This window comes from Typopeltis vanoorti, chromosome 6, assembly GCF_054136105.1.
Source record: "Typopeltis vanoorti isolate ZY-2024b chromosome 6, IOZ_Tvanoo_1.0, whole genome shotgun sequence".
In the NCBI taxonomy this organism is placed as follows: domain Eukaryota; kingdom Metazoa; phylum Arthropoda; class Arachnida; order Uropygi; family Thelyphonidae; genus Typopeltis; species Typopeltis vanoorti.
This window is the reverse complement of record NC_143554.1, coordinates 150,891,086-150,904,807: the sequence shown is the minus strand read 5'-3', so window position 1 is coordinate 150,904,807 and position 13,722 is coordinate 150,891,086.

The following is a 13,722-nucleotide window of genomic DNA, read 5'->3' as shown; positions in this document are numbered from 1 at the left end:
TCAAGTACAGTTATTATCCTTATATATTATGACAATTATGTACCATGTTACGTCAGCAAACAAAGATAAACTCATTTTATTCTATAGTGAATGTATCGCCTAAATTTTCTGGTTACTAGTATGGCTACAATCCTTGGTTACACACACACACACACACACACACACACACACGCACGCACGCACGCACGCACACACACACACACACACACACACACACACACACACACACACACACACACACACACACACACACACACACACACACACACACACACACACACACTCAACAGTTCCTTATATGTTCTTTTCCTATTTATTATCATAAATCCTTTTCCTTAACATATCGGTCTCTATAGTATTACTATTTACTATGTTCCATTATCACTGTATTGCTCTAAAGAAACATCGCTATTACAATACTTTATCACTGGCACCACATCGTTAGTCTTAATAAATATAAATTTCAAATTTTAACCTTTTATGATTGGTGTTTTCGTCAAATTTTCCAAAAGCATTTCTGAAAAAAAAAATCAACTAACGCCTTTTATTCCCGTATAAACAGTAGGCGAGGCCGTCTTAGCCCAATCTAACTTTTGGAGACTGAGTGGGCAGTTCAATCTCCACTGGTAGCCAATCAGAGAAAGCCTGTCCAAGGCTATCACTTATTAAGCAGCACGCAGTGAAGATACTAGAGATAGGTGCTGAAGATAGGTGCTGACATATCGTGGTACTTAACCCTAACACAATATATTTAATGAATTTATCTTAAATAAGGCGGGTTCTCCGGTTGATTTTCTTGCGTTTACGGGACGAAAACCCGAGTTTTTGAGAGAAAAGGCCCGTTTATCCGTGGCAGAGATCGACTAACTCGGGAATCGGTCGAAAAAAGGCTGCGTAAATTTTATTCTAGTCGCCTACTACATTTGACATCAAGTCTTCCCTTGTGAGGTCAAGCGCAGTGGTCGTCAAACGCGCCATCCATTGAGCTACACAGGTTCCTAAAAACATTTCTATATCTCTGATATTCATTATTAGCTTCTTGCTGTTTTGCTATCAAACAATAACACACCATTAATATTTGCTCTATCTCAGCTACTTTGGCAAACCTTTCTTCCTTCCCATGAGAGAGATCTTTCGAAACATAGGAGGAACCATACCCAACATCTAGTATCTGTTATATATATTATAATAAATAAGCTCTTATTTATTCATTCATTCTCTCTACTTTATATAGTCTGCTATTCACGAAGTTTACATTTGTGTTTACTGTTCATCCCATTCTGTGATCACTGTTACATAAATAATAACATCTTAGAGATATTGTATTGTTTATGAAGGATATGCCTCAGTCGCTATGTGTGTGTGTGTGTGTGTGTGTGTGTGTGTGTGTGTGTGTGTGTGTGTGTGTGTGTGTGTGTGTGTGTGTGTGTGTGTGTGTGTGTGTGTGTGTGTGTGTGTGTGTGTGTGTGTGTGTGTGTGTGTGTGTGTGTGTGTGTGTGTGTGTGTGTGTGTGTGTGACTAGCCTATTAATACTACTGTCGTTTTTTTATGTTCTACTTTTCTGCTTCTCGTGATATGGATCAAATGTTTCACCTGTAATTCTTCAAAGAGGAATGTTATCGAAGCATCCCTTTTATCCGATTGAGGCAGTGAACAGAAGAGATTCTGCCTAATTTGCAGCGCTTAATCACTCGAAGTGATGCGCTGAGCGTTATCTAACAACCAATGCACACAAACAGCCTTTTGGCTCTTTATTTTTAGTAAATTCTTTACTTTCCGACGGAGAGTTCGCTCACGAAAAATACACCTCTCCGACATTTCAAATTCCTCAGTATTACAACAGAATTTTCGCTCTCTTAAAGTTTCTGCCTTTGTGAAATCTTATCAAAATAGACCAATAGGAGGCGAAAATACGGATGCTAGCGGTCGTGTTCCCTATTAGGTCCGGCTAGGACAACTTATAGATGCCGACAATTGTATTCTCGTAAGTGCTCTGGTCAAATTCCACACGAAACGTTTATAGTTTCTGTATTCGGCTATGAAATGATGTTGGATTTAATATCCACTTAATTTTTTGTAAAAATGCACACAAAGTTTATTACAGCATACCATGCTAGTGCAGATAGCTTCACAAAAGCAAATTACTATAATTAAAATTACTTATTGAATATAAGTTAAGACATTATAAGTTCATAATGATATAGAATAGGAGTCAGTGAAAATGACGCATATTAATATTCTGAACGCATTCCGATATAATTATTATGGAATATCTAATTATTATGTGTTGAATGTTTTCATGTAATATTTCAGGATTGCTTTTACGAGTGTGCTATCGAAAGGACTGTGGCTATTGATCCATGGTGTAAAGTGGGGGAGATGTATTTTCCTTACACAGAACTACGTGGTAATGAAAGCGGTAAGTTATTATGAGAAACACGTTTCATTTTTTCCAAACAAGAATTCTAAATTTAAACAACCACACAGGTTAAAACAACTTGGCATAAGGCAAACATTTTATAAAATTTTGTTAATTTTCTCCTCCCTTTAATCTTTCCATTTATATAGATTTATCTACTCTATATATATAAAAAGATAAGCCAAAATTTGAAACGTTTTTATGTCATGTTTTTTGTCTCGTCATTGTTATGAGCTGGGTTAAGCCGATTAAGCCGTTAAGCTGATTAAGCTATTAAGCTGATAAGCCGATTAAGCTATTAAGCTGATAAGCCGTGAAGCTCATAAGTTGAAATTTGAAACGTCTCACGTCCAAATCAATGTGTTTGCCTTCATGAGACAACAATTTGTTGGACATTTCAAAACAATGGAGAACCGGCTTACCAGCCTGGAACTAGGGCGATTGAGTATCGTAGGTACCAGATCCCCATAGTGTATATATATAATAAAACCTGGTTTTACTCCATTTCCTAAGTCGAAATTTGAAAATTTCACGTCCAAATCGATGTGTTTGCCTTCATGATAAAACAATTTGTTTGACATTTCAAAACAATGGAGAACCGGCTTACCAGCCTGGAACTAGGGCGATTGAGCACCATAAGTGCCAGAACCCCATAGTGTATATATATAATAAAACCTGGTTTTATTCCATTTCCTAAGTCGAAATTTGTAAATTTCACGTCCAAATCGATGTGTTTGCCTTCATGATAAAACAATTTGTTAGACATTTCAAAACAATGGAGAACCGGCTTACCAGCTTGGAACTAGGAAGATTGAGCACCGTAGGTGCCAGAACCCCATAGTGTGTATATATAATAAAACCTGGTTTTCTCCATTTCCTAAGTTGAAATTTGAAACATCTCACGTCCAAATCAATGTGTTTGCCTTCATGATAAAACAATTTGTTGGACATTTCAAAACAATGGAAAATTGGCTTACCAGCCTGGAACTAGGCGATTGAGCACGGTAGGTGCCAGAATCCCCATAGTGTATATATATAATAAAACCTGACTGTAGTCCATTTCCTAAGTCGAAATTTGAAAATTTCACGTCCAAATCGATGTGTTTGCCTTCATGAGAAAACAATTTGTTGGACATTTCAAACCAATGGGCCACCACATAGGTTGTCCATTGCAAAGTTTATTGTAAAAGGCTTCGGTCAGGACACAAATTAAGAGGACCTAGCAACATCATTGAAACATGCCTACACAAACACTATCACACAAATCAAAAAAGACAAACTACCAACTATCAACAAAAACTATTGATAGAAGGTCAACAACAAAAACAAAGTATTTTCCACCCGTAACAAAACAGGAACTGATAGAAGCATTCTTACAACTAAAGCCAAATACCACTCCAAGAATAGACAAACTAAGACTCACAGGCCTTATAACACACTTTGAACAAATAAATCCAATACATTTGAGACTCGTGAACATAATATTCGACACAGGCATTATTCCAGGACAACTGAAAACTGCAATAATTACGCCAATATTCAAACACGGTAAAAGAAAGGATACTGAGAACTACAGACCAATAGCTACCCTACAGTCATTTCTAAAATTCTAGAAAAATTAACACACACCAGATTACAGCACTATTTATAGAAATAGAACATCATCTCAAGAAACCGATATGGCCTTCAGAAAACAAAACGCACCATCACTTTATTAGAAGAAATCGCCGACGCAAAAAACAAAGCTCTCGACAAAAACAAGTACGCCCTCCTTATACTGCTTGACTTGACAAAAGTATTTGATACACTTGAACATGATATACTCCACATGAAACTATACTCAATAGGTATAAGAGGAACACTGCATACATGGTTCAGGAACTATCTCTGAAACAGAACACAAATAACAAAAACAGGTACATGTCAAAGCCGGGGTATACAAATAAAACACGGTGTTCCTCAAGGTGCCAGGTTATCACCCTCTCTATTCGACATATACATCAACGATGTTCATAACATGGTCATAAGAAGTCAAGTATTTCAGTACGCAAATGACACCGCACTACTAGCAATCCACACAGACATCAACATGGCTCTTTGCAAAGCACAACAAGACTTGCTGTAAATGAAATCACAAATACTTCTACCAAAACTTTTGGGGTGAAAAGAATACAGAAGTATATCACATTGGTGGAACAGTGCTCCAGGAGATTGATGAGGCCAGGGATTTGGGAGTGTTGGTGGACAGGGAATTGAAGTTTAGGGGACACATTGCAAAAGTGGCTAAATCAGCTCATCAAATCACTTGGCTTCTGAAAAATACTTTAACAAGCAGAGACAAACAAGTTATTGTTCCTCTGTATCGAACCTTGATAAGACCCCATCTGGACTACTGTGCCCAGATATGGGCGCCAGGGTTTCTTCGTGATGGGAAGGAGGTAGAGAGGATCCACAGACGAGTGACCAAGATAATAGCAGGTCTGTGGAATGAACCTTATGAGAACAAGTTGAATATTTGTGGGTTGCAAAAATTGGTCGATAGGCGGAAAAGGTGTGATATGATTGAGACATTCAAATTACTGAAGGGTTTCTATAAGATTAATCCAGAAGATATTTTTGAGAATAGGACTGGTGGTGGGAGGATTATGGGCCATAATTAGAAGCTGGGCAAGAATGTGGAGAGTGGCGAATGAGTGGAATAAGCTGCCAGAGTCTGTTGTGGGTGCTACGACCGTGAATGAGTTCAAGGTGAGGTATGATAGATACTGTGTGAATGTCGAATTGTTGTTCTTGACATGATGTTAGGGCCTCCCTTGATACGTCTGTCGACTCCTTGAAGTTGCCCAAAATAATAATTATAATAATATTACTACTACTAATAATAAACTGCAATTCTAATCAACAGCACCAAAACACAGATGTTGATAATACACAACCCAAGAATCATACGCCTCGCACTACTATCGATACACTGTCACACATACAGCTGCATTAACAACAAAAATAACTTCAAAAAATCCCGAAATCAAACCTGCAGCACATGAAAAGTACCTTGTTCTCAATGTAAATTGCCAACTTAAATGATCAAAAATATAGAATACCTGCATTTCAAACCCGGATCATCGCAGCAAAATTCTTTCAAGTAAAAGGACATTATTCCTTCCAACATAAAAAATCTCCTATATCACGGTATTTGCGAATCTCTACTCAGATTCGGTACAATAGTCTGTGCAAAGACATCAAACAGCCACCTAACAAATTTAGAAACATTACACAGGAAAATTGTGTCATCAGTGATTTCGACACTTTACACGCAACAACCAATATCCGACCAGCACAGGGCGATACATAAAATCCTGATCATTAAAAACGTGAAGCGCTACATGACACTAACAAGGAATTACTTCAACATCAACTATCGAAACAATAAGGACACATATCGTATAACACGACCTGCATCAACTCTCTACATCCCTACACTCTTCAAGAACTCATACGGTTTTTTTGTGAGATCACATCTGATACCCACGCAACTGAACAACCTACCAAGAAATTTAAAAGACATATATAAATACAGAACATTAAAAGCGAACTCTGGAAAATATACCTCTCTCTGTGTTCACTGGGCATCTACAGATGACGTATGGTCACTCCGATGCTCAGTGATGTGCCACAACAGGCCTCGCCATGTAGTCCTGTTGTTTGCCCTTCGGGCAGCCTCAACTCTCTGAAGATCAGTCACTCCACACACGCCATCCATCCATCTCATTGATGGTCTACCCCTGACTCTTTTTCCAGGAACTTTACCTTCTATTACTGTTCTGAGAAGTCATCCTTCCATCTTTTGAATGTGTCCAAAATATTTTATCTTCTTCAGTCAATATCCCTAAGGAGCCTTAAAGTTCTACTAATCTTTTCTAACACCCATTCATTTGTACGCCTTTCAGTATATGATATCCGCAACAGCCTTCTGTCACACCACATCTCAAAAGCAGATATCCGTTTCTTATCTGACTTCTTTATGTTCCAAGGCTCGCATCCATAAGTCGCTGTTGGAATAACAACTGCATCTAAAATCCTCAACTTTGTTCCCATAGAGATAGATCCATCCCATCCTTCCAGATTTTATGCAGGTCTCTAACTGTTGTTTTAGCCATTCTTAACTTTTTTCTGACATCTTCTGAACAGCATTTCTTCACATTAATAATGGATCCCAGGTATTCAAACTTGCTGACTTCCTCAATTCTTTCTCCATTAAGATACATTCGTTTCTCAAAAGAGCGTCTCTATTTGATTTCCTTTGAGAACCATGATCTTTGTCTTGCTAGAATTGAGTTGATGTCCTCTGTTATTACTGATCTTGTTAACTTTGTCAAGAATTAGTTCTTCCTAAATGTCATTACAAAGGAGTACTGTATCATCAGCGTACCTCAGATTACTGATCAATCTACCTCCTATCGTAATTCCAGTCCTGAGCTCATCGAATGCTTCACGCATGATGTCCTCTGCATATATACTAAACAAGTGACGAGAAAGTAAACATCCTTGTCTAACTCCTTTTCCAACTTGAAGCCAGTCAGTCAATCCAACACCTGTTCTTACTGTGGCTTCTTGCTGCTTATACAAGTTGGCTATCAACCTGATAGTGTGTTGAGGAAAACTCATTCTTTTCATTACTTCCCACAGTTTCACATGCTCAACACAGTTCAAAAGCTTTAGATTGGTCTAAGAAACACATTACCAGAAGGAGTCTGAATTCGTTATATTTTTCTATGATCTGTCTATGGCAAAGGATTTGATCTCTGGTGCCCCTACATTTGCTAAAACCTGAGGCGTTGAGGCACAGATGCTTGCTTGTTCCTCAGGCATCTCTGCCTCAACTTTGGCCTTAATCCTATTTAGCATGATCTTTAATAAAATTTTGCTTGTATGAGATATCAAACTAATAGTTCTATAATTCTTGCATGCCTTCATGTCACCTTTCTTGTGTAGTGGTGTGAAAACTGACTTCTTCCAGTCTCTAGGCCATTATCCTGTCTCCCATATCCTTGTAATCAATATATGAAACACTCTACTCTTATCCCTCCATCCCATGTGGCCTTAATTAACTCTGCTGGGATTTCATCTGCACCTGGGGCCTTACTGCTGTTGAGCTGCTTAACTGCTCTTTCAACTTCATGCCTAAGTGGAGGAGGTTCCAAATCAAAATTTTCTTGGTGGGAGGACTCTACATTTTCTTTATCCACTCTGCTGTACAGTTCCTCACAGTATTCTTTCCATCTGTTTTTGATTTCCAACTCTTCTGTTAGTAATGATCCATTCCTGTCTTTGATGACATTCAATTTAGGCTTGAACTTGTGCTTTAAGCCACGAACTAAATAAACCATCCTTTTATAATTATGCATTCTCATCTGGATTTCTATTTCTTCACATTTATTAGTATAGAACTTTTCCTTATCCTGCTTGATGGCTCTTCTGATTTCTCTTGTATTCTTCAGTCCCTGTGTCTCTTTGTTTTTCCAACCGCCTTCTTTTGATTAGTTCCCATGTTGAATCTGATATCCTTGGGTCTCTTGGTTTTCTTATTGGGCTGAGATACGTCTTCGCTGTATCCTGTATTATCATCTTGACTCCTTCCCAAAGCATTTCTGGTGAGATTTCCTCATTGGTCTCCAAAAATCATCCAGCCTAGTTGATGTTTCTTCTGGGAATCCACTAGGAATTACTCTAACATCCAATCTAGTGGAATGTGCCTAATCTGGAAGTTTTCGGAGTCTTAGTCTTACTTTGGCTCTTACCAGCTGATAGTCTGTACCAGAATCTGCTCCAGGACAAGTACGCACATCAGAGATGCTTGTCTTTCACCGCTGGAGAGCCAGGATGTAATCAATCTGGTGCCTTGACCTATTAATGTTGGATGTCCAAGTATAGGTCCGTCGTAGATATTTCTGGAAGCAGGTATTGGTAATAACTAATCTATTAGCAAGGGCAAATTCAAACAGACTTTCACCATGGGTATTACTTTCACCCAAACCAAACATGCTATACTCTGGCCTGACTCTTATACTCTTTCCCACTTTTGCATTTAAGGCTCCTAAGATGTACAGGGATGTCTCTCCTTGGTAGACAGTCCAAAACAGTTTGTAAGTTTTCATAGAATTCTTCACTCTCTTCTTCATTCCTATCCGTGTGTGTTGCATAAACTACCACAATTGATACATTGGTAGGCTGAGCCTTAAGTCTAATGGAGAGTATCCTATCATTAATGGGGTTTTAACCAAGAAGGCTTCTTGCCTGAGTTGTCTTCATTATCACAGCTACCCCATGATGTTTTGAGTCACCACCTGAGTAAATAACTAGCTTACCATCCTGTCTTTTGAAGTGACCTTCTCCATTCCATCTGGTCTCTGTAATTCCCAAGATGTTAATTTTATACCTATCCATCTCTTTACAGACAATCTCAAGAGTACTCATCTGTAAACCCTGGACATTTCATGTACCTATGTAAAATTCCTTTCTAAGATTAATCTTATACATTCTGTGTTGCTCATTCTCGGTATCACTGACTTTTGATGGAGACTGTAATATACTTCTCGAACAGGACCCTCTGCCTAAGCCCTGAACGCGGCTCTGATTATTCTGCGCAACAGCCGATGCAGCATGAGATGTATTATTAGGCACAATCATAGTAGCATTTTGGAGTTAAGTCACTGCAAGAAGAAAGTGATAGGGTTGCAGAAGCCCTTTCCCCATAAGATGAAATGGCAAAATCGGAAAGATTTACCCCTAGCCCTTGAATACTCTAATAGCATTGGGCGGGGAGGTAGCAAGAAGAAAAGAAAGAAGGAAATAAAAAAGGGGAGGGACCAGTCTACAGATAATATAACATGAAGTAAGGCATGATCCAGCATCAGGTACCTCGGGTTTGCCATGCCCGTACTCACTGAAGTGAGCCCTTGAGGAAAAAAATATACCAACAAAGTTAATATACCATTAACACTAATATACACATCACAAAAAAGCATCCAATGTCTACATCCCATGCATAAACAGTAAAAAGACCATAAATAGTGAAGGCTAAATCCCACTCTCTTCATAAAAGCTAACCCAAGCTTCGAAGTAGGTGGGGTTAACTTGTCTCACTCATCTACACGTTATCTTTATTATTAAAAAATTATGTAAATAGTGAGTTTACATTGTAAATTTGTGAGAATTAGGAAATATAATATTTTAAGTGCTTATGTGTAAATGCTGCTGTATAATCACACTTTCTCAAAACTTCGAAATAAAAAAACCCAGTAAATTATAACATGCAATATTATTTAACTTGTGTACCTCTGAGCTATATAATTGTAAATTATTAGTGTGATTTGTATTTAAAACAACAACAAGAACTATCATTATTGAATTCTCATTATATGTAGCACTTTGTGCTGAAACTTGTAAAATAATATAATGAATGTCAATTAAGATGATCATTGTATATATGTAAATGTTTCAGAGATTAATAAAAAATAAATATAAATAAAAATAAAATTATTTTATTATTATTACACAGGCTTGTTTAAATCAAAACATCAGCTAATGCCTTTTTATTCCCATATAGGGAGTAGGCGAGGTCGTTTAGCCCTATCTAACTTTTTGGAGACTGAGTGGGCAGTTCAATCTCCACTGGCAGCCAATCAGAGATAGCTGGCACAAGGCTATCACTAATTAACAGGCATGCAGTGAAGAGAGATGGCTCAACAAGTGCTGCCATCTCGTGGTCCCTAACCCTATCACAATATATTTAATGTCTGAAATAAAGTGGGTTCTACAGTCGATTTTCTTGAGTTTCCCAGACGAAAAACCCGAGTTTCCGGGAGAAAAACCCTGCTTGCCTGTGTTAGAGATCGACTAACTCGGGAACCGGTCGAAAAAGAGGCTTAGAAAAATATCCTCTATTCGAAACTAGATTCGAAACAAAGTCTTACTTCGTGCAGTCAAGTGCCATGGTGTTGTGCAAACGCCAAATCCAATGAGCTACGATAAAAAAAAATATTTTCAACTGTCAAATAGTACTTTATTATCTATCAATTATATTGCACACATATACATGTAATTTATATCATACATATAATACACATATTTTTGTAATACATACAATTTAATATAATTGCATACCATTTTTCACATGTGGTTCAATCCAGATTCTTCCAATTTATCTCATACTTTGTGACAGTGTGCAAGTCATATAGTTCAACAATTCGTGTGCTATTTGTAGTAATAATGATTTTAGTAATAGTTTTCAATCAATTATAGTTCAGTTACACAGGATAGATTACAAGATTATGTTTCTCTCTCTCTCTCTCTCTCTATATATATATTTTTTTTGTTTGTTTGTTTCTTTTACAGTACAGAATGCTTGGAAAATATCGTATTTAATTTGCATAATTAATGATACTAACAATGTGTTTTACATCTTTTTCACATACATATTTTACAATGATTCATTTAAACTTTCATTGATTTACTTTTTATTAAATCGATTATAATATTTATTTGTTTCTTTGGGAAGTATTTCGGATTTCTTCTTCGAAACCTTTGCCGAGCTTATCTAAGGAAGATAATAGGTAGGTACATGCTTGGTTTGTAGGTACGTACTTGGATGGCTATGACTGCTTTTTCACAGTTTCACTTTTTTTAATAAAAATGATATCACTTTTCCACATTCTGTAATAATTGTAGTTTAATACCTTGATTTTATTGAATACGTTGGTATTTACAAAATATAATTTAAACAAATTAACAAAAATTAAATTACCTATAAAAAATCATTTTCCACCAGCAACCATATAGATTTATCACAACCAGGAAGTTCATTTTAAATAAAAAAACAGGCATTTAAAAATATTAATAACTTTATTTCGCAGCTATAATTGCTATGGATATATATCCATTTTTAAATAAATAAATAGGTTAGTGGATGTGGCGTTTGCACAGCACAGCACTCGACCACACGAAAGAAAACTTGATTTTGAACCTAGTCGCGATTATAAGAATTTCTAAACCGTTTTTCTACAGGTTACCGAGTTAGTCGATCTCTGGCAAGGGCAAGCAGGTTTTTTCTCCCAGAAACTCGAGTGTTTTGTCCAATAACCTTAAGACAATCAACCATAGCACCAACACTATTTCAGATATTAATTTTAGCCTTGGGCCACCTATCTCTGATTGACTAATGGTGGAGATTGAACTGCGCACTCAGTCTCTAAAAGTTAAACAGGGTTAAAACGACCTCGCCCACTTCCTATTCGGAAATAAAATTTAATGTTAGCAGATTTTTATATATATATATATTTCAAAAAATAGATTTAATGACTCCAAGACCGAGATAACATATAAAGATTTTAATGATAAATACTACTAGTTTCGGCATATATATATATATATATATATATATATATATATATATAACGTCCTGAATGAGAATAATACTATTAGTTTCAGCTTATAACAGCCTTCCTCAGGTATTCATAAAAGAAAAGAATAGTAAGAAACATTGAAGTATTTAAACAAACTGGAAATTACAGGTAAAAATTGCCACACATTATTGATACATAAAAAACGTTGTATTTTTTCAAGTTGTTCTAACAGGCGTGCCATTGTTTATTGCAAGTGTGTGTGTGTGCAGGCTCACGTGAACGCCGATATTGAATAACTGCAGCATGACTATCTGACCCTGTCCACTTAAACAACAATTTGAGTTATAACATAACTCAAATTGTTGTTTAAGTGGACAGGGTTCAGCAGGATTTCTCTTGATTCTACAATTTTCCTCTCGAACTCATCATTATAGCGAAAGATATTTTCTGATCTATTCCAGTAGACAAAGTAGCTTTGTTGGTCATCATTAGGATTATTTGAAAAAAGAACATGACTGGATAACGCAGTTGCATGAGATCTTTTGTAAGAGATGTCTCTCTTATGCTCTTCTATGCGTTGTTCAATAGATTTGTTAGTTTTTCCAAAATAAGGAATATTGCAATCGCACCATAATTTATACACCTGGATATTTTAGGTTGTGATGAGTAGGCTTTGGATGGCTGATTAGAGAACGGATTTTAGGAAGTGTGGTGAAGAACGTCCTGATATTATATTTTTTAAGGACTTTAGCTAATTTTTTAGAGACTGTGCTAATGTATGTAATGGAGATGCTACCTTTAAAATTAATAGTTTCTGTTGTGCACTGCCTAGGAGGATCCAGAAGAAATTTCTTAATCGTTTTTTCAGAGTATCCATTTTGTTTAAAGATAAGAGTACGGTGATTTATTTCTTTTTGTAGTTCATCTGGTTCATTCAAGAGAGAATGTGCTCTTTGTCCTAAGGTAGATATAGTTCCAAGTTTTTGTGGTGGAAAATGATGAGAAAGATTATGAAGATATCTATTAGTATGAGCAGGTTTTCTGTACATAGAGATTTTTAATCTTTCAGAGCATCGTGTAAGCATGACATCCAGGAATGCTAAGGAGTTATTATTTTCTAGATCAGCAGTAAATTTTATATTAGGATGTTGGATGTTTAGATGATGAAAAAAATCTGTGAGAGATGTGCGCCAGTGATTCCAAATAATGAATATATCATCAAAATATCGTTTCCAAACTCTTGGTTTAAATGAGAAGGAAGATATGGCTTTCGTTTCCAAATCTTCAAGGAAGATGTTAGCTAGAACTGGGGACAAAGGATTGCCCATTGCCAGGCTTTGTTTTTGTTGGTAAACGGAGTCCTGATATCTGAAGTAACCAGAATGAATGCAATGTTTTAATAAAGTAAACATTTTTTTGGATAATTTGTCCTTTAGTAATGTAAGTACCTCGTCCGTAGGAACGTTAGTAAATAAAGATATAATGTCAAAACTAGCTAGCATATCATTTTCATTGAGGTACTTTGCTAGATATTTGGAAAGTTTATGCGTAGATGAGTCAATTTCGTCCACAATTGGGCGAAAAGGGATGTTTTCTTTATGTATTTTGGGAACTCCATAGATGTGTGGGATAAGAGGATGCAGAGAGCGTAAAGAGAGGCGAACATTATGAGGAAGTTCACTCGCAGTCTTTAACAAGTTGTTTGTACGGTTTTGTAATTCTCTTGTAGGATCTTCCTGAAGAATTGAATATGTCGAATTATCATCAAGTAATTGAAGCATTTTGTTGTGGTAGTATTCAGAGTTGTGGATGACCGTCGAATTGCCTTTATCCGCAGGTAAAATAATAATGTTACTGTTCTGTTTTAGATTTTTTAGGGCTCGTCTTTCAGCCAGAGAAATA